The sequence below is a fragment of the Hyla sarda genome, unplaced genomic scaffold (genome assembly GCF_029499605.1).
Source record: "Hyla sarda isolate aHylSar1 unplaced genomic scaffold, aHylSar1.hap1 scaffold_992, whole genome shotgun sequence".
Lineage (NCBI taxonomy): Eukaryota > Metazoa > Chordata > Amphibia > Anura > Hylidae > Hyla > Hyla sarda.
This window is the reverse complement of record NW_026611023.1, coordinates 58625-70926: the sequence shown is the minus strand read 5'-3', so window position 1 is coordinate 70926 and position 12302 is coordinate 58625. Positions and strand designations below refer to the sequence as shown.

General features: G+C 45.8%; 5 non-coding genes across 5 annotated transcripts; all 5 read right to left on the bottom strand.

Moving 5' to 3' along the window:
• Positions 1–1177: 1177 nt before the first annotated feature.
• Positions 1178–1368, bottom strand: LOC130351675 (U2 spliceosomal RNA). The gene has a single exon (XR_008888256.1). It is a non-coding gene; the product is annotated as a U2 spliceosomal RNA (small nuclear RNA).
• A 2100-nt stretch (positions 1369–3468) lies between these two features.
• Positions 3469–3659, bottom strand: LOC130351674 (U2 spliceosomal RNA). The gene has a single exon (XR_008888255.1). It is a non-coding gene; the product is annotated as a U2 spliceosomal RNA (small nuclear RNA).
• A 2116-nt stretch (positions 3660–5775) lies between these two features.
• Positions 5776–5966, bottom strand: LOC130351673 (U2 spliceosomal RNA). Its single transcript, XR_008888254.1, has one exon. It is a non-coding gene; the product is annotated as a U2 spliceosomal RNA (small nuclear RNA).
• A 2086-nt stretch (positions 5967–8052) lies between these two features.
• Positions 8053–8243, bottom strand: LOC130351671 (U2 spliceosomal RNA). The gene has a single exon (XR_008888252.1). It is a non-coding gene; the product is annotated as a U2 spliceosomal RNA (small nuclear RNA).
• A 2098-nt stretch (positions 8244–10341) lies between these two features.
• LOC130351670 (U2 spliceosomal RNA) lies at positions 10342–10532 on the bottom strand. The gene has a single exon (XR_008888251.1). It is a non-coding gene; the product is annotated as a U2 spliceosomal RNA (small nuclear RNA).
• Positions 10533–12302: the final 1770 nt, after the last annotated feature.

Sequence of the window (12302 nt, the reverse complement as noted above, 5' to 3'; positions counted from 1 at the left end):
TTCTCCGCCGAAATCACTTTTAAACCCATTTCCACCTTTTTTTCCCTTCTCTTCCTCTTACTTTTTTTTCACGTTTTTTTACGTTTTTCTCCTTTTCGCCTCTTTTCTGGGCGTATTATTCTTCTTTTTCTTCTTTTTTTTCGTCTAATGCATACCCCATCAGTGCAGCAATGCTTATTCAATACCGCCAGCAGATGGAGACACTGGGGGATAATTTTCTAAGGATTTATACTGATTTTTCCTGTCTGAATTTGTCGCACAGAAAGTTGCAGGCCAAATATGTGTGACATTTCTGCGACTTTAGCTTCTAGAGCATTTTTACAACATTATACATAGGTGCTGAATACATAAAAAGCGACTGTTCAGCGACAGACAAGTCGCATCGGCTGAAAGTAGGCCAGAATGTCAGTCCATGTTGGAGCAGGTTTAGATACAGTCTAAAGCATAGATCTCAAAGTCTGTGCACAGAATTTAGCAAGGGCCTCGCACCTTCTGATGCATCAGGTAGGTGCACAATAGCATAGCCTAACCCTCTGTACTTTGGTCTATATTGATGCGGGACATAGACAGCCAGCTGATGACCAATCCATTAGTGCAATGGATGGCTGGAAGCATTTGTCTTTGCCTTTGCAATACCACAGAAGCAATGCATGGTCAATGTACAGCAATGACACACCTGTGTGAACAGCCAGGAGACCCCCCCCCCCCCCCCCCATGTTATGTTACATAGTTACATAGTTAGTACGGTCGAAAAAAGACATATGTCCATCACGTTCAACCAGGGAATTAAGGGGTAGGGGTGTGGCGCGATATTGGGGAAGGGATGAGATTTTATATTTCTTCATAAGCATTAATCTTATTTTGTCAATTAGGAACATTCAGCACCCACCCGCTATCAAGGCAGCTGCCTATCATGTCATGCCCTACCTGCACAGGTGTGCTGGCTACTCAAATGATCCAATTAAGGAGGCCATTTAGTCAGCAGCAGCAGAAGTCCTGTGCCTGGACGCTCCAACAGGGGCCAGACACAAGCAGAAGCAGAAGCAGCAGAAGCAGCAGCAGCACCACCTTTTGTTTTTTGGCTGCAGCAGCAGCAAGGCCCACAGGGCTGGCTAGCTGGCTAGCCAGCAAGCAGGTAGCAATGAAAGTAGGAATCTTTCTTTTTAACCCTGTAAGGGGGTGGTGCACTGTACCCGAAGATACTGCCATATCGGGTCAATGCATAGGGCGACGGAAGCAAGCTTCGAAATCGGCCCCCGTTCTCAAAAATCCATTTAATATATGGTCCCCAGATAGGGGACGTATCAGATATTAAACTGATAAGAACAGATACTACACTTGATCTTAGCCAAAAGGCCGAGAAGCGATAACCGTGAAAGGGGCGGGCCCAACAAGGTCCCCTTCATGGGCACTATCACTGCTTGCTGTCAGGGAGGCTGCCAGACAATTTTCCATGCACACTCTGGGCTGGGGGGCAGTCAACCACCAGTACACACAGCAGAACCTAAACCCATACCATTATTGCTAAGCAGCAAGACAGGGGCCCATTGCACTCCCACGGGGCCTTTTTAAATGCAATCCATAACCCGGATTTGCCAGGAACCCTTCTTACTCCTCCTACTTGCATGTGACACTGGGCTTAGGATCTGCATAGGAAACACACACACAAGCACACACCTACCTTTGTTGCCTGCAGATGCCTCCTTGGCTGTCCCCAAACGGTATCAAACCAACACCCACGGGAAGCTGTAAGCATAGAGGACATGCCTGCACCCCATTGGACTTACCTGTGTGGGTTAAATCCGGGTTATTTGACAACCTATGGCGGTGATGGTTCTGCTCAGGCAGAGCAGTGCTGATGCTCCTCATAAAGCTGTCGCTGCTGTGAAGGTTCTAGGTGACATCACAAATCCCTATGGTTACATACACAACAAAGCTGGGTTGTTGTTGTTTACACTCTGCAAGGCCTGTGGAAGTGAGTGACATCATAGCACTGTAGTTCTGAGGGTTCAAGATGGATGCAACAATCTCCTGTTGCTTCTATGAAGGCCGTAATAGACGACATCACCAAACAGCTCCATAGTCACATACACAGCAAAGGAGAGATGTTGTTTACACCTAGTGATGTCAGTGGTATTGAGTGACATCACAGCACAGTGCTAAGGCTCCTGGGCCTGGACACAGCAGCGGCTGCAATATCTCAACGGAGAATACGTTTATATCTATGTGTGTGTGTGCGCATATATATATATATATATATATATATATATATATATATATATATATATATTTCTCCGCCGAAATCACTTTTAAACCCATTTCCACCTTTTTTTCCCTTCTCTTCCTCTTACTTTTTTTTCACGTTTTTTTACGTTTTTCTCCTTTTCGCCTCTTTTCTGGGCGTATTATTCTTCTTTTTCTTCTTTTTTTTCGTCTAATGCATACCCCATCAGTGCAGCAATGCTTATTCAATACCGCCAGCAGATGGAGACACTGGGGGATAATTTTCTAAGGATTTATACTGATTTTTCCTGTCTGAATTTGTCGCACAGAAAGTTGCAGGCCAAATATGTGTGACATTTCTGCGACTTTAGCTTCTAGAGCATTTTTACAACATTATACATAGGTGCTGAATACATAAAAAGCGACTGTTCAGCGACAGACAAGTCGCATCGGCTGAAAGTAGGCCAGAATGTCAGTCCATGTTGGAGCAGGTTTAGATACAGTCTAAAGCATAGATCTCAAAGTCTGTGCACAGAATTTAGCAAGGGCCTCGCACCTTCTGATGCATCAGGTAGGTGCACAATAGCATAGCCTAACCCTCTGTACTTTGGTCTATATTGATGCGGGACATAGACAGCCAGCTGATGACCAATCCATTAGTGCAATGGATGGCTGGAAGCATTTGTCTTTGCCTTTGCAATACCACAGAAGCAATGCATGGTCAATGTACAGCAATGACACACCTGTGTGAACAGCCAGGAGACCCCCCCCCCCCCCCCCCCATGTTATGTTACATAGTTACATAGTTAGTACGGTCGAAAAAAGACATATGTCCATCACGTTCAACCAGGGAATTAAGGGGTAGGGGTGTGGCGCGATATTGGGGAAGGGATGAGATTTTATATTTCTTCATAAGCATTAATCTTATTTTGTCAATTAGGAACATTCAGCACCCACCCGCTATCAAGGCAGCTGCCTATCATGTCATGCCCTACCTGCACAGGTGTGCTGGCTACTCAAATGATCCAATTAAGGAGGCCATTTAGTCAGCAGCAGCAGAAGTCCTGTGCCTGGACGCTCCAACAGGGGCCAGACACAAGCAGAAGCAGAAGCAGCAGAAGCAGCAGCAGCACCACCTTTTGTTTTTTGGCTGCAGCAGCAGCAAGGCCCACAGGGCTGGCTAGCTGGCTAGCCAGCAAGCAGGTAGCAATGAAAGTAGGAATCTTTCTTTTTAACCCTGTAAGGGGGTGGTGCACTGTACCCGAAGATACTGCCATATCGGGTCAATGCATAGGGCGACGGAAGCAAGCTTCGAAATCGGCCCCCGTTCTCAAAAATCCATTTAATATATGGTCCCCAGATAGGGGACGTATCAGATATTAAACTGATAAGAACAGATACTACACTTGATCTTAGCCAAAAGGCCGAGAAGCGATAACCGTGAAAGGGGCGGGCCCAACAAGGTCCCCTTCATGGGCACTATCACTGCTTGCTGTCAGGGAGGCTGCCAGACAATTTTCCATGCACACTCTGGGCTGGGGGGCAGTCAACCACCAGTACACACAGCAGAACCTAAACCCATACCATTATTGCTAAGCAGCAAGACAGGGGCCCATTGCACTCCCACGGGGCCTTTTTAAATGCAATCCATAACCCGGATTTGCCAGGAACCCTTCTTACTCCTCCTACTTGCATGTGACACTGGGCTTAGGATCTGCATAGGAAACACACACACAAGCACACACCTACCTTTGTTGCCTGCAGATGCCTCCTTGGCTGTCCCCAAACGGTATCAAACCAACACCCACGGGAAGCTGTAAGCATAGAGGACATGCCTGCACCCCATTGGACTTACCTGTGTGGGTTAAATCCGGGTTATTTGACAACCTATGGCGGTGATGGTTCTGCTCAGGCAGAGCAGTGCTGATGCTCCTCATAAAGCTGTCGCTGCTGTGAAGGTTCTAGGTGACATCACAAATCCCTATGGTTACATACACAACAAAGCTGGGTTGTTGTTGTTTACACTCTGCAAGGCCTGTGGAAGTGAGTGACATCATAGCACTGTAGTTCTGAGGGTTCAAGATGGATGCAACAATCTCCTGTTGCTTCTATGAAGGCCGTAATAGACGACATCACCAAACAGCTCCATAGTCACATACACAGCAAAGGAGAGATGTTGTTTACACCTAGTGATGTCAGTGGTATTGAGTGACATCACAGCACAGTGCTAAGGCTCCTGGGCCTGGACACAGCAGCGGCTGCAATATCTCAACGGAGAATACGTTTATATCTATGTGTGTGTGTGCGCATATATATATATATATATATACATATATATATATATATATATATATATATATATATATATATATATATTTCTCCGCCGAAATCACTTTTAAACCCATTTCCACCTTTTTTTCCCTTCTCTTCCTCTTACTTTTTTTTCACGTTTTTTTACGTTTTTCTCCTTTTCGCCTCTTTTCTGGGCGTATTATTCTTCTTTTTCTTCTTTTTTTTCGTCTAATGCATACCCCATCAGTGCAGCAATGCTTATTCAATACCGCCAGCAGATGGAGACACTGGGGGATAATTTTCTAAGGATTTATACTGATTTTTCCTGTCTGAATTTGTCGCACAGAAAGTTGCAGGCCAAATATGTGTGACATTTCTGCGACTTTAGCTTCTAGAGCATTTTTACAACATTATACATAGGTGCTGAATACATAAAAAGCGACTGTTCAGCGACAGACAAGTCGCATCGGCTGAAAGTAGGCCAGAATGTCAGTCCATGTTGGAGCAGGTTTAGATACAGTCTAAAGCATAGATCTCAAAGTCTGTGCACAGAATTTAGCAAGGGCCTCGCACCTTCTGATGCATCAGGTAGGTGCACAATAGCATAGCCTAACCCTCTGTACTTTGGTCTATATTGATGCGGGACATAGACAGCCAGCTGATGACCAATCCATTAGTGCAATGGATGGCTGGAAGCATTTGTCTTTGCCTTTGCAATACCACAGAAGCAATGCATGGTCAATGTACAGCAATGACACACCTGTGTGAACAGCCAGGAGACCCCCCCCCCCCCCCCCATGTTATGTTACATAGTTACATAGTTAGTACGGTCGAAAAAAGACATATGTCCATCACGTTCAACCAGGGAATTAAGGGGTAGGGGTGTGGCGCGATATTGGGGAAGGGATGAGATTTTATATTTCTTCATAAGCATTAATCTTATTTTGTCAATTAGGAACATTCAGCACCCACCCGCTATCAAGGCAGCTGCCTATCATGTCATGCCCTACCTGCACAGGTGTGCTGGCTACTCAAATGATCCAATTAAGGAGGCCATTTAGTCAGCAGCAGCAGAAGTCCTGTGCCTGGACGCTCCAACAGGGGCCAGACACAAGCAGAAGCAGAAGCAGCAGAAGCAGCAGCAGCACCACCTTTTGTTTTTTGGCTGCAGCAGCAGCAAGGCCCACAGGGCTGGCTAGCTGGCTAGCCAGCAAGCAGGTAGCAATGAAAGTAGGAATCTTTCTTTTTAACCCTGTAAGGGGGTGGTGCACTGTACCCGAAGATACTGCCATATCGGGTCAATGCATAGGGCGACGGAAGCAAGCTTCGAAATCGGCCCCCGTTCTCAAAAATCCATTTAATATATGGTCCCCAGATAGGGGACGTATCAGATATTAAACTGATAAGAACAGATACTACACTTGATCTTAGCCAAAAGGCCGAGAAGCGATAACCGTGAAAGGGGCGGGCCCAACAAGGTCCCCTTCATGGGCACTATCACTGCTTGCTGTCAGGGAGGCTGCCAGACAATTTTCCATGCACACTCTGGGCTGGGGGGCAGTCAACCACCAGTACACACAGCAGAACCTAAACCCATACCATTATTGCTAAGCAGCAAGACAGGGGCCCATTGCACTCCCACGGGGCCTTTTTAAATGCAATCCATAACCCGGATTTGCCAGGAACCCTTCTTACTCCTCCTACTTGCATGTGACACTGGGCTTAGGATCTGCATAGGAAACACACACACAAGCACACACCTACCTTTGTTGCCTGCAGATGCCTCCTTGGCTGTCCCCAAACGGTATCAAACCAACACCCACGGGAAGCTGTAAGCATAGAGGACATGCCTGCACCCCATTGGACTTACCTGTGTGGGTTAAATCCGGGTTATTTGACAACCTATGGCGGTGATGGTTCTGCTCAGGCAGAGCAGTGCTGATGCTCCTCATAAAGCTGTCGCTGCTGTGAAGGTTCTAGGTGACATCACAAATCCCTTTGGTTACATACACAACAAAGCTGGGTTGTTGTTGTTTACACTCTGCAAGGCCTGTGGAAGTGAGTGACATCATAGCACTGTAGTTCTGAGGGTTCAAGATGGATGCAACAATCTCCTGTTGCTTCTATGAAGGCCGTAATAGACGACATCACCAAACAGCTCCATAGTCACATACACAGCAAAGGAGAGATGTTGTTTACACCTAGTGATGTCAGTGGTATTGAGTGACATCACAGCACAGTGCTAAGGCTCCTGGGCCTGGACACAGCAGCGGCTGCAATATCTCAACGGAGAATACGTTTATATCTATGTGTGTGTGTGCGCATATATATATATATATATATATATATATATATATATATATATATATATTTCTCCGCCGAAATCACTTTTAAACCCATTTCCACCTTTTTTTCCCTTCTCTTCCTCTTACTTTTTTTTCACGTTTTTTTACGTTTTTCTCCTTTTCGCCTCTTTTCTGGGCGTATTATTCTTCTTTTTCTTCTTTTTTTTCGTCTAATGCATACCCCATCAGTGCAGCAATGCTTATTCAATACCGCCAGCAGATGGAGACACTGGGGGATAATTTTCTAAGGATTTATACTGATTTTTCCTGTCTGAATTTGTCGCACAGAAAGTTGCAGGCCAAATATGTGTGACATTTCTGCGACTTTAGCTTCTAGAGCATTTTTACAACATTATACATAGGTGCTGAATACATAAAAAGCGACTGTTCAGCGACAGACAAGTCGCATCGGCTGAAAGTAGGCCAGAATGTCAGTCCATGTTGGAGCAGGTTTAGATACAGTCTAAAGCATAGATCTCAAAGTCTGTGCACAGAATTTAGCAAGGGCCTCGCACCTTCTGATGCATCAGGTAGGTGCACAATAGCATAGCCTAACCCTCTGTACTTTGGTCTATATTGATGCGGGACATAGACAGCCAGCTGATGACCAATCCATTAGTGCAATGGATGGCTGGAAGCATTTGTCTTTGCCTTTGCAATACCACAGAAGCAATGCATGGTCAATGTACAGCAATGACACACCTGTGTGAACAGCCAGGAGACCCCCCCATGTTATGTTACATAGTTACATAGTTAGTACGGTCGAAAAAAGACATATGTCCATCACGTTCAACCAGGGAATTAAGGGGTAGGGGTGTGGCGCGATATTGGGGAAGGGATGAGATTTTATATTTCTTCATAAGCATTAATCTTATTTTGTCAATTAGGAACATTCAGCACCCACCCGCTATCAAGGCAGCTGCCTATCATGTCATGCCCTACCTGCACAGGTGTGCTGGCTACTCAAATGATCCAATTAAGGAGGCCATTTAGTCAGCAGCAGCAGAAGTCCTGTGCCTGGACGCTCCAACAGGGGCCAGACACAAGCAGAAGCAGAAGCAGCAGAAGCAGCAGCAGCACCACCTTTTGTTTTTTGGCTGCAGCAGCAGCAAGGCCCACAGGGCTGGCTAGCTGGCTAGCCAGCAAGCAGGTAGCAATGAAAGTAGGAATCTTTCTTTTTAACCCTGTAAGGGGGTGGTGCACTGTACCCGAAGATACTGCCATATCGGGTCAATGCATAGGGCGACGGAAGCAAGCTTCGAAATCGGCCCCCGTTCTCAAAAATCCATTTAATATATGGTCCCCAGATAGGGGACGTATCAGATATTAAACTGATAAGAACAGATACTACACTTGATCTTAGCCAAAAGGCCGAGAAGCGATAACCGTGAAAGGGGCGGGCCCAACAAGGTCCCCTTCATGGGCACTATCACTGCTTGCTGTCAGGGAGGCTGCCAGACAATTTTCCATGCACACTCTGGGCTGGGGGGCAGTCAACCACCAGTACACACAGCAGAACCTAAACCCATACCATTATTGCTAAGCAGCAAGACAGGGGCCCATTGCACTCCCACGGGGCCTTTTTAAATGCAATCCATAACCCGGATTTGCCAGGAACCCTTCTTACTCCTCCTACTTGCATGTGACACTGGGCTTAGGATCTGCATAGGAAACACACACACAAGCACACACCTACCTTTGTTGCCTGCAGATGCCTCCTTGGCTGTCCCCAAACGGTATCAAACCAACACCCACGGGAAGCTGTAAGCATAGAGGACATGCCTGCACCCCATTGGACTTACCTGTGTGGGTTAAATCCGGGTTATTTGACAACCTATGGCGGTGATGGTTCTGCTCAGGCAGAGCAGTGCTGATGCTCCTCATAAAGCTGTCGCTGCTGTGAAGGTTCTAGGTGACATCACAAATCCCTATGGTTACATACACAACAAAGCTGGGTTGTTGTTGTTTACACTCTGCAAGGCCTGTGGAAGTGAGTGACATCATAGCACTGTAGTTCTGAGGGTTCAAGATGGATGCAACAATCTCCTGTTGCTTCTATGAAGGCCGTAATAGACGACATCACCAAACAGCTCCATAGTCACATACACAGCAAAGGAGAGATGTTGTTTACACCTAGTGATGTCAGTGGTATTGAGTGACATCACAGCACAGTGCTAAGGCTCCTGGGCCTGGACACAGCAGCGGCTGCAATATCTCAACGGAGAATACGTTTATATCTATGTGTGTGTGTGCGCATATATATATATATATATATATATATATATATATATATATATATATATTTCTCCGCCGAAATCACTTTTAAACCCATTTCCACCTTTTTTTCCCTTCTCTTCCTCTTACTTTTTTTTCACGTTTTTTTACGTTTTTCTCCTTTTCGCCTCTTTTCTGGGCGTATTATTCTTCTTTTTCTTCTTTTTTTTCGTCTAATGCATACCCCATCAGTGCAGCAATGCTTATTCAATACCGCCAGCAGATGGAGACACTGGGGGATAATTTTCTAAGGATTTATACTGATTTTTCCTGTCTGAATTTGTCGCACAGAAAGTTGCAGGCCAAATATGTGTGACATTTCTGCGACTTTAGCTTCTAGAGCATTTTTACAACATTATACATAGGTGCTGAATACATAAAAAGCGACTGTTCAGCGACAGACAAGTCGCATCGGCTGAAAGTAGGCCAGAATGTCAGTCCATGTTGGAGCAGGTTTAGATACAGTCTAAAGCATAGATCTCAAAGTCTGTGCACAGAATTTAGCAAGGGCCTCGCACCTTCTGATGCATCAGGTAGGTGCACAATAGCATAGCCTAACCCTCTGTACTTTGGTCTATATTGATGCGGGACATAGACAGCCAGCTGATGACCAATCCATTAGTGCAATGGATGGCTGGAAGCATTTGTCTTTGCCTTTGCAATACCACAGAAGCAATGCATGGTCAATGTACAGCAATGACACACCTGTGTGAACAGCCAGGAGACCCCCCCCCCCCCCCCCCCATGTTATGTTACATAGTTACATAGTTAGTACGGTCGAAAAAAGACATATGTCCATCACGTTCAACCAGGGAATTAAGGGGTAGGGGTGTGGCGCGATATTGGGGAAGGGATGAGATTTTATATTTCTTCATAAGCATTAATCTTATTTTGTCAATTAGGAACATTCAGCACCCACCCGCTATCAAGGCAGCTGCCTATCATGTCATGCCCTACCTGCACAGGTGTGCTGGCTACTCAAATGATCCAATTAAGGAGGCCATTTAGTCAGCAGCAGCAGAAGTCCTGTGCCTGGACGCTCCAACAGGGGCCAGACACAAGCAGAAGCAGAAGCAGCAGAAGCAGCAGCAGCACCACCTTTTGTTTTTTGGCTGCAGCAGCAGCAAGGCCCACAGGGCTGGCTAGCTGGCTAGCCAGCAAGCAGGTAGCAATGAAAGTAGGAATCTTTCTTTTTAACCCTGTAAGGGGGTGGTGCACTGTACCCGAAGATACTGCCATATCGGGTCAATGCATAGGGCGACGGAAGCAAGCTTCGAAATCGGCCCCCGTTCTCAAAAATCCATTTAATATATGGTCCCCAGATAGGGGACGTATCAGATATTAAACTGATAAGAACAGATACTACACTTGATCTTAGCCAAAAGGCCGAGAAGCGATAACCGTGAAAGGGGCGGGCCCAACAAGGTCCCCTTCATGGGCACTATCACTGCTTGCTGTCAGGGAGGCTGCCAGACAATTTTCCATGCACACTCTGGGCTGGGGGGCAGTCAACCACCAGTACACACAGCAGAACCTAAACCCATACCATTATTGCTAAGCAGCAAGACAGGGGCCCATTGCACTCCCACGGGGCCTTTTTAAATGCAATCCATAACCCGGATTTGCCAGGAACCCTTCTTACTCCTCCTACTTGCATGTGACACTGGGCTTAGGATCTGCATAGGAAACACACACACAAGCACACACCTACCTTTGTTGCCTGCAGATGCCTCCTTGGCTGTCCCCAAACGGTATCAAACCAACACCCACGGGAAGCTGTAAGCATAGAGGACATGCCTGCACCCCATTGGACTTACCTGTGTGGGTTAAATCCGGGTTATTTGACAACCTATGGCGGTGATGGTTCTGCTCAGGCAGAGCAGTGCTGATGCTCCTCATAAAGCTGTCGCTGCTGTGAAGGTTCTAGGTGACATCACAAATCCCTATGGTTACATACACAACAAAGCTGGGTTGTTGTTGTTTACACTCTGCAAGGCCTGTGGAAGTGAGTGACATCATAGCACTGTAGTTCTGAGGGTTCAAGATGGATGCAACAATCTCCTGTTGCTTCTATGAAGGCCGTAATAGACGACATCACCAAACAGCTCCATAGTCACATACACAGCAAAGGAGAGATGTTGTTTACACCTAGTGATGTCAGTGGTATTGAGTGACATCACAGCACAGTGCTAAGGCTCCTGGGCCTGGACACAGCAGCGGCTGCAATATCTCAACGGAGAATACGTTTATATCTATGTGTGTGTGTGCGCATATATATATATATATATATATATATATATATATATATATATATTTCTCCGCCGAAATCACTTTTAAACCCATTTCCACCTTTTTTTCCCTTCTCTTCCTCTTACTTTTTTTTCACGTTTTTTTACGTTTTTCTCCTTTTCGCCTCTTTTCTGGGCGTATTATTCTTCTTTTTCTTCTTTTTTTTCGTCTAATGCATACCCCATCAGTGCAGCAATGCTTATTCAATACCGCCAGCAGATGGAGACACTGGGGGATAATTTTCTAAGGATTTATACTGATTTTTCCTGTCTGAATTTGTCGCACAGAAAGTTGCAGGCCAAATATGTGTGACATTTCTGCGACTTTAGCTTCTAGAGCATTTTTACAACATTATACATAGGTGCTGAATACATAAAAAGCGACTGTTCAGCGACAGACAAGTCGCATCGGCTGAAAGTAGGCCAGAATGTCAGTCCATGTTGGAGCAGGTTTAGATACAGTCTAAAGCATAGATCTCAAAGTCTGTGCACAGAATTTAGCAAGGGCCTCGCACCTTCTGATGCATCAGGTAGGTGCACAATAGCATAGCCTAACCCTCTGTACTTTGGTCTATATTGATGCGGGACATAGACAGCCAGCTGATGACCAATCCATTAGTGCAATGGATGGCTGGAAGCATTTGTCTTTGCCTTTGCAATACCACAGAAGCAATGCATGGTCAATGTACAGCAATGACACACCTGTGTGAACAGCCAGGAGACCCCCCCCCCCCATGTTATGTTACATAGTTACATAGTTAGTACGGTCGAAAAAAGACATATGTCCATCACGTTCAACCAGGGAATTAAGGGGTAGGGGTGTGGCGCGATATTGGGGAAGGGATGAGATTTTATATTTCTTCATAAGCATTAATCTTAT